Genomic DNA, 15069 nt, shown 5'->3' on the forward strand with positions numbered 1-15069 from the left:
AAGAAGAAGTAAAACTGTCACTGTTTGCAGATGACATGATACTATACATAGAGAATCCTAAAGATGCTACCAGAAAACTACTAGACCTAATCAATAAATTTGGTAAAGTAGCAGGATACAAAATTAATGCACAGAAATCTCTAGCATTCCTATATACTAATGATAAAAAATCTGAAAGTGAAATTAAGAAAACACTCCCATTTACCATTGCAACAAAAAGAATAAAATATCTAGGAATAAACCTACCTAAGGAGACAAAAGACCTGTATGCAGAAAACTATAAGACACTGATGAAAGAAATTAAAGATGATACAAATAGATGGAGAGATATACCATGTTCTTGGATTGGAAGAATCAACATTGTGAAAATGACTCTACTACCCAAAGCAATCTACAGATTCAATGCAATCCCTATCAAACTACCACTGGCATTTTTCACAGAACTAGAACAAAAAATTTCACAATTTGTATGGAAACACAAAAGACCCTGAATAGCCAAAGCAATCTTGAGAAAGAAAAATGGAGCTGGAGGAATCAGGCTCCCGGACTTCACACGATACTACAAAGCTATAGTAATCAAGACAGTATGGTACTGGCACAAAAACAGAAATATTGATCAATGGAACAGGATAGAAAGCCCAGAGATAAACCCACGCACATATGGTCACCTTATCTTTGATAATGGAGGCAAGAATATACAGTGGAGAAAAGACAGCCTCTTCAGTAAGTGGTGCTGGGAAAACTGGACAGCTACATGTAAAAGTATGAAATTAGAACACTCTCTAACACCATACACAAAAATAAACTCAAAATGGATTAAAGACCTAAATGTAAAGCCAGACACTATCAAACTCTTAGAGGAAAACATAGGCAGAACACTCAATGACATAAATCACAGCAAGATCCTTTTTGACCCACCTCCTATAGAAATGGAAATAAAAACAAAAATAAACAAATGGGACCTAATGAAACTTCAAAGCTTTTGCACAGCAAAGGAAATCATAAACAAGACCAAAAGACAACCCTCAGAATGGGAGAAAATATTTGCAAATGAAGCAACTGACAAAGGATTAATCTCCAAGATTTACAAGCAGCTTATGCAGCTCAATAACAAAAAAACAAACAATCCAATCCAAAAATGGGCAGAAGACCTAAATAGACATTTCTGCAAAGAAGATATACAGATTGCTAACAAACACATGAAAGAAGGCTCAACATCATTAATCATTAGAGAAATGCAAATCAAAACTACAATGAGATATCATCTCACACCAGTCAGAATGGCCATCATCAAAAAATCTAGAAACAATAAATGCTGGAGAGCGTGTGGAGAAAAGGAAACACTCTTGCACTGTTGATGGGAATGTAAATTGATACAGCCACTATGGAGGTTCCTTAAAAAACTACAAATAGAATTACCATATGACCCAGCAATCCCACTACTGGGCATATACCCTGAGAAAACCATAATTCAAAAAGAGTCATGTACCAAAATGTTCATTGCAGTTCTATTTACAATAGTCAGGACATGGAAGCAACCTAAGTGTCATCATCGGATGAATGGATAAAGAAGATGTGGCACATATATACAATGGAATATTACTCAGCCATAAAAAGAAACGAAATTGAGATATCTGTAGTGAGGTGGATGGACCTAGAGTCTGTCATACAGAGTGAAGTAAGTCAGAAAGAGAAACACAAATACCGTATGCTAACACATATATATGGAATCTAATAAAATTTAAAAAAAGGTCATGAAGAACTTAGGGGTAAGATGGGAATAAAGACACAGACCTACTAGAGAATGGACTTGAGGATATGGGGAGGGGGAAGGGTAAGCTGTGACAAAGTGACAGAGTGGCATGGACATATATACACTACCAAATGTAAAATAGATAACTAGTGGGAAGCAGCCGCATAGCACAGGGAGATCAGCTCGGTGCTTTGTGACCACCTAGAGGGGTGGGATATGGAGGGTGGGAGGGAGGGAGTCGCAAGAGGGAAGAGATATGGGAACATATGTATATGTATAACTGATTCACTTTGTTATAAAGCAGAAACTAACACACCATTGTAAAGCAATTATACTGCATAAAGATTTTTTAAAAGTGCTGTGTGTTCTGACTGCTCCACTGACTGGCTGTTCCCTGTCTCTCTTCCTCTCCTTGGGCCTTTCTGTTCCCTGAGACACAGCAATGTTGAAATTAGGCCAATTAATAAGCATACAATGACCTCTTAGTGAAAGGAAGTCACATGCCTCTCATGTGAAATCCAAAGCTAGAAATGATTAAGATTAGTGAGGAAGGCATGTCAAAAGCTGAAATAGGCCAAAAGCTAGGCCTCTTGCGCCAAAGAGCTACCCAAGTTATGAATGCAAAGGAGAAGTTCTTTAAAGAAATGAAAAGTGCTACTCCAGTAAACACATAAATGATATGAAAGTGAAACAGTATTACTGCTGATAGGGAGATAGTTTTAGTGGTCTAGCTAGAAGGTCAAACCAGCCACAACATTCCCTTAAGCCAAAGCCTAATCCAGAGCAAGGCCCTAACTCATTTCAATTCTCTGAAGGTTGAGAGAGGTGAGGAAGCTGCAGAAGAAAATTTGAAATGAGATGTTGGGTCACGAGGTTTAAGGAAAGAAGCCATTTCCAGAACATGAAAGTGCAAGGTGAAGCAGCAAGTGCTGATGTAGAAGCTGCAGCAAGTAACCCAGAAGATCTAACTAAGATCATTAATGAGGGTGGCTCCACTAAACAACAGATTTTCAATGTAGACAAAACAGTCTTCTCTTGAAAGAAGATGCCTTCTAAGACTCTCATACCTAAAGAGGAGAAGTCAATGTCTGGCTTCAAGGCTTCAAAAGACAGCCCAACTTTCTTGTTAGGGGCTAATGTAGCTGGCAACGTTAAGTTGAAGCCAATGATCATTTACCATTATGAAAATCCTAGGGCCCTTAAGATTTAGTCTACTAAGTCTACTCTGCCTGTGCTCCCTAAATGGAACAACAAAGCCTGGTGACTGCACGTCTGTTTACAGCATGGTTTGCTGAATATTTTTAACCCACTGTTGAGAATTATTGCTCAGAAAAAAAAAAGATTCCTTTCAAAATACTACTGCTCATTGACAAAGGCAGATGTGGTGGAAATAGCAAGAGAATTAGAATTAGAAGTGGAGCCTGAAGATGTGACTGAACTGTTGCAATCTCATAAGGAGTCGCTTCTTATGGATGAACAAAGAAAGTGGTTTCTTGAGATAGAATTTATTCGTGGCGAAGGTGCTGTATAGATGGTTGAAATAACAACAGAAGGTTTCTAATATTACATAAACTTTGTTGATAAAGCAGCAGCAGGGTTTGAGAGGATTGGCTTCTTTTGGGGGGGGGGTATAGTTGTTTTACGATGTTGTGTTAGTTTCTACTGTACAGCGAAGTGGAGTTCCCTGTGCTATACAGCAGGTTCTCATTAGTCAATCTATTTTATACATATTAGTGTATATATGTCAATCCCAATCTCCCAATTCATCCCACCCACCTCCTTTCCCCCCTTGGTGTCCATACGTTTGTTCTCTACATCTGTGTCTCTATTTCTGCCTTACAAACCGGTTCATCTGTACCATTTTTCTAGATTCCACATTTATGCGTTAATATACTATATTAGTTTTTCTCTTTCTGAATTACTTCACTCTGTATGGCTTCTATTTTAAAAGAAGTTCTACTGTGGGTAAAATTTTATCAAATGCTATTAATTAATTGCACGCTACAGAGAAATCATTTGTGAAAGGAAGAGTCAGTCGATGTGGCAAACTTCATTGTCGTCTTATGTTAAGAAGTTGCCATGCCACCCAGCCTTCAGCTACCACCACCCTGATCAGTCAGCATCAGCCATCAACACTGAGAAAAGACCCCCCTCCAGCAAAAAGCATATGACTCGCTGGAGCCTCAGATGACAGTTAACATTGTTTAGCAGTAAAGTATTTCTTAATGAAAGTATGTACATTGTTTTTTTAGACAAAAGCTATTTCACACTTTGAACAGACTACAGCATAGTGTAAACATAACATATGTGTACTGGGGAACCACAAGATTCATGTGACTTGCTTTATGGTGATATTTGCTTTATTGTGGCAGACTGGAACTCAACCCACAGTGTCTTCAAGGTATCCCTGTACAAGAAAATTAGTCATAAGCCAGAACAAAAAGATTACAATAGATTCTTCACAGATGACTCTAAAATATCTTTATGGAGAAAGCACAAGGAGTACGTTTCAGAAGATGCGCAATTATAAATGTCCATCTCCCCGAAGCAACTCACTCCTTCATATTACCACATATATAATTTTTTCCCTCAGTACCAATGACAGGATTTCCCAAAACATGTTTTCCAGATCACTTACTCAAGAGGACATTTATAAAATTTTGTTGATAAGGACATCAGTTTAAAATGAGGTAACGATTGGACCATTCCCTAATTAATTAGCTTTTTTCACTGTAGGACTTCTCAGAGTTTTTCATATGCTATTATATTATACTGTGTTGATCCACGATGGGGACATAATACTCAGCATTTCCAAATTTATTTGACGATGGAAGCCCTTTCTTATTTTTTCATGGAATGCCTTTGACTACTATTCTAAGGAGTGTGTATAAGAATTTTGTAGGTTTGGGACTGAGATTATTAGCATAGAAAGTCACTGGCTGTTTTTCCAAAGACCAACATCACCAGTTATTTGACTTTGTGGGAAATGTACAGCAGGTCAAAAACCTATTGTCTCAGTGAAGGCAATGTATCCCTGCCTTTCCAAACCAGCACTCCCCACCCCAGTCAGTCACATTAGCAAGCTCACTATCAGTCAGGTAATCACAGCATACTCATATAATCACAGATATTCATGCTGGCCACACATACCAACATGTTCCCCTGAAAACATACCCTAGATGTGAAAAGTAACATCCTTTTCAATTTTTATAATGGCTTCTCTTATGTTTGCTCGCAACACACTATTACTGTGCTGAAAGATTGTTACTTATGTCCTATAAATCTGCCTGCCTTCTCACAGTAGTTACTTTTCAGATGGCGACCAGAAAACTTTTGCCAAGTTCTGTTCTACTGGAAAGAAAAATTCTCTCGTAGATTCTCTTTTTTAAAAAGTCTAGTTTGGGGTTACTTATTTGCTGCTGTTTATTCAAACAAGAGAGTGAGAGTTGAAATACCACCTGTTTGGAAAAAAGACTTTATTCTTATAGGATATATGTGATAGTCATTTGCTTGGGAACTGGAACCATCACTGAAGTGACCAACACTTTTTATTTGTCACTTTGCACTCAATTTTTATTTTTATGATGCCTCCATTTAATGAGCACTATATCTTTATGCAAGAGATATTGCTTAGAACTTTACATTTACTGTCTCAATTTATCCTCACAACATCCCATGTGGAAGTTATTATTAGCCTCATCTGGGGAAACTGAGTCTCAGAGAAAATAAGCTTATCACTGAAAGTCCCAGTTATTAAGTGATGGGCTGATCTTTGAACCTGTATCTGTCTGATCTGAAAGACCCTGATCTTCCCAGGATACCAAGCAGACAGCTATGTCATTGTTTCTAACAACTCCTTAGTAAAGCAACATTTACTAAGGGGTTGTTAGAAACATGTTATCATAGTATTTGACAAGAAATGGAAGGATCTTTCCCATTCCAGCCAGAGGTGCCCCTCCTCAAATCATCTACCAAAAACACAGGATTTAAGCTTCTGTGAAACTAGGCCTTGAACTGATGGACAAAGAGAATGAAACAAAAACAGAACGTCCCCAGGAAGAAGAGAGGTGGAGTGACATCCACCTTAGATCTTAGAGACTCTGCGTTCAGCTTATTTTGGAGCCAACTGACCTATGCTGCCTCTTATAATATTATTTATGAAACTTTCTTTCTGCAAATGTAGTACAGTATGTCCTTATAAAAGCATCCAAGTTTTCATATGAAGACTCCTACCAAAAAAACCCTGGTTAATAAATCTTGGCTGTGAAGTGAAATGCAAGAGAGTTATTATGTAAGACGTGCTCCTTTATCAGCAAATGTGCTGACTAGTCAGGTTGCATGGTATCAGTGTTAATAATCAGGCACAACTGAAAGGTCATGAGAGAAAAGCAGCGAGGTCACTAGGGCATGAGTTTGTTAAAGGACTTTCTCTTTTAAAAAACACTGTTATCAATATCAAATATCCTGGCTATGTGATGCCTTAATACATTTCTCTGCTTCACTTGATCCTACCATGTCTTGGCCATAGTATGGACAAGACAGTATATGAGTCTGAGAATAACTGGTCTTTAACACCTGAATATTTGAGGCTCCCTATAGAAGAGATTGACTTGCTTCTACTAATCAGAACAAAAGAAGATGGAAATAGAAACTAACATTTAAGTACCTAGTATGCGCCAGGAACTCTGCAGGTATGCTGATCATGTTATTGTATTAATCTTCACAGTGTTATAAAATAGGTGTTCTGCAAATGAGAATTACTAATGAAGTGATGCCCATGCTCCCTAGATCCCTCAACCTGATGAAGTTCAGCCAGGGTTCAATCTGAGATTTGCTGGCTGCTCCTCCACTCCTTCTGCATCCCTTGGGTTATTTTCACTGTCCTGATCATCCTGTTGAATCAGAGAATGCTTTAAAAGGTAGAGGAGACCACAGAGATTTCCTAGATAACAACCCCCCCAGTTTACACATGAGAAATTTTAAACCCTCAGAGGATGCATAATATAACCAAAATCAAAAGCTTCTCGGTGCCAGAATGGGAAATTAACCTCTTGATTCATACTCATTTTGTATTTTTACTATTTCCCACTGATTTCCTTGCTGTCTTCTTAAATGATGGTTAAAACCAGGCTTACCACATTTCACAAATCCAGAGGATACTGTTCATATTACAGTACAGCATCCCAAGTCAAAGCCATCTGTCTTTTGGTTTATGAATTTGTTTTTAATATAATTGTAGGAAAATATTCATCTTTTAAAAAATAGCTAAAGTGAAAACGTGTTTGTGTGAAAACAGGCAAGATCATTATTGTATGCATAAGAGCTTATCCAAGGTCATAGGGATTAGACTAGGGTACCCAGTTGTCTTCCGTCTAAACCTGACCCCACCCTGACATCTTGGGCATCTTTCAAAATCCTGTTTGTGTATCACTCCTTCCAGGAAGTACTGTAGAGAATCACTTCACCATAGCTCCCCTGACTTCAAAATTAATTACGTCATACTCTGGTTACTTCAGCATTGTGTGTATAATTTCATTATTCTACTTACTGAACAACATTGCAATTTATTTTGTTTGTATGCTTACTCTCATTGTTAAGAATGTACACAGTGAGTGTACTTCATTTATCCCTGTGTACTCAGAACCTAATACAGTATTTGGCTATATAGGTGTTCAATAGATGTGTTTGAAATGAGTTGAACAGAATTGGCCTGCCTTGAATGGAACTGTACTGAATATATTTAAAGTTAACTGTCAGTTGTTACCATCTGATTAATCTGGTTATGTCACTACCATCTCAACTCTTGCTGAATTAGCAAAACACTTTAAGTTTTTAGAACTACTTTATTGAGAAAAAAATTTGTTGACTTCTGTTTGCAATGTCAGAAATGCATGAGTAAAAAGAAGGATGAAGGGACCCAGCACAGGAGGTCTTCATGCTGCTGTAAGTTGGCTTACTCAGGTAAGAACTTAAAGTTTTCTTCACACTTTGGCCTGACACACTAGCTGGATTACAATAAGCACCAGAAGCACAGTGAGGCATGGAAGCAGAAAATTAAACATGCCACACATCTAAATATAGCACAAGAGAGAAAATCTAAGGTTCCAAAGAAAGCAATGTAGAGGAAGTCTTCACTTTGGTCTCTCACTGGATAGACTGCCAAACACTCTTGTCAAACATCTTCATGAAACTATTCTAAAATCAATTTTAATACATTTTAATGATTTTTGTTTCAAAATATAATACTTTAAAAATATATATTTGATGGATAAAGTCTGTAAGCTAAACCATAGGCAAGTTTTATAAGTTTCTGGTGGTTACAAGGGTCAAACTACATGGCAAGAGGTACTCATGCTACATAGACGCAATGCAAATACCTCATGGAGAGATGCCAGAGTGACATATTGTATAAAGAAATAGAATATGTGATCAACCATAGTGAAGCAGAAAGGAACCATGCAATTAGACAAAGGCAAATCCAGGATCTGAATGCTTATGGTACAGAGATGGTGATGGAGATGATCTCCTTTATATGGCTATAGGAGAGGAAATGCACTTCTAGAATATTTAAGGCTAGAAAGACAGATTCATGGCCCTCCCTTGTCAGTATTACTATGAGGCTAATGGAGGATTAATAGGCGTGGTGGAGATAAGCACCCTATAAATGAGAAAGTCCTGTTCAGGAAAAAGATATTCCCTGCAGGAGTAAAGTTCCAGCACCATGGATCATGCATCATTCTAAATTTACATATCATAGATGGATAGATGAAATTTTATTTCAAATCTGGTATTTGGGTAGGTCATGGAGATATCTCAGTAAGTGTTGATATAAGACTAGAATGACTAAGTTGTAGTTTATAAAACTTAAGAATTTCAGAGACATATATAAATTTTCAGGATTTTCTGAGATATATAAATAGTGCCTGGACATACTTAATCAAAAACGTGCTCTTTGAATATAAACTAAATGTATTAATACAGAGCTACTCTTTTGCATTCTTTAAATATTTTTTTTTCTATTGCAATCACTTCTATGTCTTAAATTTGACTGGGGGAACCATGCAATTACAAAGATGAGGATGCAAAGTTCCTGATGTTAGTACAAGTTATTTTCAGAGTCAAATTCGAGGAGAGAATAAATCTCTTAAATTTTACTCTGTAGTCTCAACATTAAAGTGATATACACGTCACACTTACTCAGTGCTTTTATTCAGGAAATAAAAAAGGAAGCCAGCAAATGGCTCTGACATTCCCTACTCCTAAAAGTGTCTCAATCCCTGCAGTGTATCTGTTAAGAGGTAAAATATAAAACTCCAGTCCATAAAGTTTAAGGATTTGATCTTTGAGGAAAAAGAATAAAATATTGTCTGTGATTCTGACTCTCTTAAAACATGCAACTATAAGGTCAAAATAGGCAAAATTAAGAAATAAAACTTGCTTCATTGGGAGGCAGGATTGTAGCAAGGGCTGAGGGAGATGGGACTTGCAATACAGATTTAGGGAGATATCTGCATAGAGGTGATAGTTGAAGGCATGAGTGACGATGAGAACTCCAAGGGTGAGATATGACAGAAATGGCCTTTGATTCTCAGACAAAGGAAGGGTGAGAAGCGAAGCACACAGATTCATAATGAAATACTGTAGCTGCTATTTTTCACAAGGGCAGGGGGCAGAGAAGGAGCTTCATTAGGCAGCTGATTTCCTCTTTATTCCTACTGAGTCAGAATGCTGGGCTGATTCCCATTCTGATGATTGTTCTTACATCGCTTTTCAGCGACATCAGGCTCCTAAGTCACAGAAAGTGTGCACCAAACTCAGACATCCAGAGAAATGTGGCAATAATGAACTAGGAGAGAAGAACAATGCCAAGCTACCTGCTAGAAGACTAGTGTCTGAGGCAAACCATACTACAAGACAATTTTGTTGTTTTAATTCTTTCTTGCCATATGGCTAATATTTAGAATATTCTCTCTCTTTAAATCAAAAAGCCTTTTCAAAAGAATGGCTACAAGTTTCAACATTTTTAATTTTGTCTTTTCTCACTCATAAGAATCATCCCTTGAAATTGACCAAGAAAATTATCAGACATACAGAGTTTTTGTTTTGTCAAAACAGAAGTATCAGTGTATTTCTCTTGATGTTTTATAAATATAAATACATATATATGTATACATACATGCATGCCTCCCTCCCTTCTTGCCAAGCTACCTTTCCCTACTACTAATGAATACTGAGCTAAATATCATGACTTTTATAACCATTTACTATGGTTATAAATTTCAACATTTATTCATTCATTTAACAAATACTTCTGTGTTCAGCCCTGGCTGCACAGTAGCACCCTCTGGGGACCTTTCAGGGTTCTCAATGCCCACGCACATCCCCTGGCCATTACATTAGACCCTCTGGGTGGGGCCCAGGCATCAGCATTTTTAAAGATCCCCAGTTGAGGCCAAGGTGAAGGAAATGAGGCCATGAAACTTGCTCAAGATCACAGAGCCAGGAGGTGGTAGAGGCCAGGAGAGATGCCACTGCAGGACAGGACTCCTCCCTGCAGCTTCATTCAGGCCTTCAAAGGGACACTGCTTAGCCACATCTCTCTGACCCACAGCTTCCATCCTGACCATGACCCCAGCCCCAACCTCAGTACCCTCCCCGCACCTCATACTCTCACTGCCTCGGCTCACAGCCCACCGTGAGCTCCACGCTCACAGGTAGTGGAGCTGCCCCAGGGAGCTTTCTGCAGCCCCGTCCTAAAAAAATAATAAATAAATAAATAAATAAATAAATAAATAAATAAATAAATAAATACTGTTGCAAGTCTGCATTGCTAGGTCCACGAAAAAAAGGCAGACAGTGCCCCTGCCCTCACGTAAACTCATTCTGGAGTTTACATTCAGAAAATACATCTTGCTCCTAATAACAGTACATTATGATAAAAAATAAGAACAAAAAACAAAAAAGGAAGGGATGGAAAAGAAGGATAAAACAAAGTTTATTGGTTTTCTATGTGAGAAAACAACAAAACATTCTTTAAAATTTTGCTGCTGTTTCAGATCATTTTGTTTAGTTTAGCAGTGACATGTGATTACGTTTCTCTAATTCTCTAGTCCTCAAATCATATGTCTAATAATTGAGTAGACATACATCAACATGACCCTGAAAAATATGGGCAGGTTAACCCTATAATAGATAACACAGATTCAAAATGGCATTGGAAACATTAATTCTTCTTCCAACAAGTATTTTGACTGTCTTCTATGTTGCAGGTATTCTTCTAGTTCTGGAGATTCAGCAGTGAATAGCACCCTGTCATCTTGAAGCATAAGGCTTGGTGTTTGACCTCAAAAGCCAGTCAATGATCCATGGCAGAGACTGTCTTTAGGAGACTAGCAGAACCAGTATAAACAGTAGCCTCCTTAAGTGACATCACTTTCATCCCCTCCCTTTTTTCCCATACCTTCAGATACAAAAGAGTCATAGAATGCTAGAATTGAAATCTATGTTAGAGTTTTTCTAGATTATGTATTCTAATGCCTTTTATCTGTAGATGTGTGAATGAGGGCCAGAAGTTTTAATTAACATCCAAAGATTATTCAGCAGATTATGATAATGACAAGACATTAGAAAACTATTCTTTCTGTGTATGCATGTGTGTATACATGTATGTGCTAAGGGAACAAAGACCATGTAACAAGTCACCCCCTCCACTTCCTTAAAAACTATTTTCTGCATTTTTCTCAGTAATAAACTTGCTATCTTACTGTTTAGAGGATTTCTCATTTATCACTAAATTCTCCTTTGAGCTCTCAGACATAGCAAACATTGAAAACCCTGCAAAATTTTTTCATCTCTTGATGTCCCTTTCATAAAGTAATTACGATAATTCATTTTCTCCCATATTTTCCATACCCAGAAAATGAGAATCAAATTGTAATTTTTTTTTTTTTTTTTTTTTTTTTTTTGGGGTACACGGGCCTCTCACTGTTGTGGCCTCTCCCATTGCGGAGCACAGGCTCCGGACGCACAGGCTCAGCAGCCATGGCTCACGGGCCCAGCCACTCCACGGCATGTGGGATCTTCCCAGTCCAGGGCACGAACCCGTGTCCCCTGCATTGGCACGCAGACTCTCAACCACTGCGCCACCAGGGAAGCCCAAATGTAATTTTTAAAACTCAGTAAAAAAAACCCTTTGACTTTCTCTTTTATAATTACCTGTTTTTGATCCTAGGCAAAATACAAGGCAAACTTCCAACACAGACAAGTTAATGTTATATCCTAACTATATTTACAATAACTCAGTCATATTCATTAATACAAAGGTAGTGAGAAGCCCTCACATTTAGTCTCAAACAACATGAGGTCATGAGCATATGAGGGAATCATGTACTACTGGTCATTAATCCTAATTTCAGAAATTACATTTGAAGATTTAATTCTCTCTTCCTATGTCTAGACAGGCAACCAGGAATAACCTTTTCAGCTTTAACTGCATTTACTCCTATGACTTCATAAAAGGGACAATTCTCGTCGCCATTTGCAAGAGAAAAAATAAAGATCATATATAATCCTCATCATCACGTTATAGTTGTCAGTAACCTCAATATCTGGGCCTCCATGGGAGATATCAAAGACATATAAAACAAATAAAAATCATACCCTTAATAAAAATCTATCCTTAATAAAAATCATAGTATTCATCAAGAAATTATTGATTATCTGCTCTGATTACAAATGAGTGCAATGCAGTTTTCCCTCAAGCAGCTTAGCTTCTATTTAAAGATGGAAGGTGTATTATTCTGCTAGGGCTGCCATAACAAAATATCACAAATTGCATGGCTTAAACAATAGAAATTTATTTTCTCACAGTTCTGGAGGCTGGAAGTCCAAAATCAAGGGGTCATCAGGTTGGGGTTTTTCTTGAGGCCTCTCTCCTTGGCTTGCAGGTGGCCACCATCTCACTGTTTCTTTACAGTGTCTTTCTTCTGTGCACATGCATCCTTGGTGTCTCTCCATGTATCCAAATGTCCCTGTCTTACAGAGACCCCAGTCAGACTGGATTAAGGCCCACCCTAAAGACCTCATTTTAACTTAACTACCTCTTCAAAGGCCCTGTCTCCAAACATAGTCACGTTCTGAGATACTACTAGTTACGACTTCAACATGTGAACAACACATGGCATTGTATATAAGTGTAATAAAACATAATATACTACAGTTACTCAAGAGAAGATGCTGGCTAGTACACTGGTAAGGCTCTGCACCAGGTAACAGAGCAACTGGCAAGGAAGGGAAATAACATTTACTGATTACCCATTATGTGACAGTATCTGTGTTACATACTTTTTTTTCCACGTATGCATTTCGTTTTAATAAATAGAGCATATTCATGGCTTAGATCTTAAATCATATTACAGACAAACACTTCTAGGCCCAAACAGCTAACAGCGAAGCTGCTACTACTGGAAGGAATGCGGCCCCACATGCACTTGAAGTCCAAAGAGCAGTGACCTGACCCTAGAGCCCACCACACACTGCCCCTCTGCAGGCTGGACGCTGGACCAGTGGAGAGCAGGAGACTCGGGGACATTCATGCACCCACCATTTGACCCCTCACCTTCGTGCTGCAGAACCAGCGGGAAGTTGTGTTACTGTCAGATAAGCTAGAGGAAGGTTTCCTGATCATATTAAGTTAAGCTCTCCCATTGCTACCAATCAGCCAGGGGCGTTAGCTAATAAAGGGTATCCACTGATAAATACAGAATATGAGAACAGCAAGGAGGAAGCTATACAGGTCATCTTGTTTCTTCAAATGTCAGAAGTGTCCACGTCACAGCAGTGGATGGACACCACCTCCCGCAGGCATAGTCCAAAAACTTCCTGTTGGCGTTTGCACCAAAGCTCCCCACGCTTCTGGCATCATCTACTGGGCTATGAGGTCCAGCCAGTTTTTGAGAGTACTGGAAACCTTGATTTTGTGATCCCCATTATAGATCTCAACCTCGCCAGCTATTTCCTCAGGCAGGTAGGCCTCCTGATCAATCTGGACATCAGCATCTCTTTCCGTGGCAATTTTGTACAGAGGGATTTGCACTGCAGGCTTCACCAGAGGGAAATCTTATTTCCTGCAACGAACCATCATTCTGGGCTCCAATAACTGCTACAAACCCCGGAGGATCATTCCATCCAGCAGTACTTGGTACCTGGTTGTATCTTTTACCCTTTTGCTGAGTCTATGTTTTGCTTCACTTAGTAGGTCTGTGATAAGATCATCCATCTCTCGCTCTGAGGACTTCAAGCCTTGCTTGATTTATCAAATTGGACACCTGAATTTTCATCTGTTGCTCAATCTGCTTTTCTTTCTTCTCATAGTATTCCATAGTCTTCACTCTTTGGGTTTGCACAAGACAACCCTTCTCAATGTTGAACTCTTCCTCTGCCTTCACGTCTATTTCTTCTGCTTCCTCATTGGCTTCTTGTTCAATAAAAGCCACTGTGTGCTTAATCTGATTCTGCACATCGGCATTGTTGAGAGCCATGGAGCTAGTGACACAAAGAGGCGGGCGACTGGCCGGAGCTCAGGCCTGATACGGGCAGCTGGCAACCGGGAGAGGAAAGCTGGCACGGCTTCAGGCCTCCTCTGTTTTGTTGTACTACGTACTTAACATGTGCTATCATGTGTAAAGCCTGTGGAAATCACAATCCAACCAGTTATCCCCATTTTATAAATGAGGAAACTGAGGCTCCAAGAGAGCTAAAGACTTCCCTAGGTAACGCAGCTGGAAGATGGTGGACCCATTTTAAGAATTTATGTGTGTCATCAATGCTTATCTGCCTTCCACAAGAATATAGTTCCTCCCTGGTATTAGTCCTGGTTCTGCTACTCACTAGTTTTTCTTGGACACCTCACTTACCTGAACTGGAATTCAACTTCCTAATCAATAAACTAAGAAGTGTCTTCATCCACTGTTTTCATAATTTCTTATTATATTGTAAAGTATTATAACCCATTATATGCACTTTGGAAATCAGGAAAAAAATGGAAAAAACTAAATGCAATATGCCACTCTAATAAAACCACCATAAATCTTTTGGTAAGATTCCCTTCTGGTCCCATCCTCCTAAACATAGGTAGGTAGAGTTTCCTTCTTGCATCATTTCATTTTTGAAGAAAAGCAAGTGGTCATCTCATTATGAGACTCAGATCAGATTAGCAAAATAGAAGAAGAAGAGAGACAAAGAGAACAATGACATTCTATGAGCCCCTTCCTCTTAGTTATTTAGGTTTCTTTGTCTGTGGATGCCTATCCATGAGA

At 38.6% G+C, this 15069-nt stretch overlaps 1 pseudogene across 1 annotated transcript; it reads right to left on the reverse strand.

The window, feature by feature from the left end:
• Positions 1-13676: 13676 nt before the first annotated feature.
• On the reverse strand, positions 13677-14292 carry LOC309802878 (V-type proton ATPase subunit E 1-like; annotated as a pseudogene). The gene has a single exon. The product of its transcript is annotated as a V-type proton ATPase subunit E 1-like (transcript).
• Between the last annotated feature and the right edge of the window lie 777 nt (positions 14293-15069).

This window comes from Mesoplodon mirus (genome assembly GCF_964341445.2).
Source record: "Mesoplodon mirus genome assembly, chromosome: 1".
Taxonomy (NCBI): Eukaryota; Metazoa; Chordata; class Mammalia; order Artiodactyla; family Ziphiidae; genus Mesoplodon; species Mesoplodon mirus.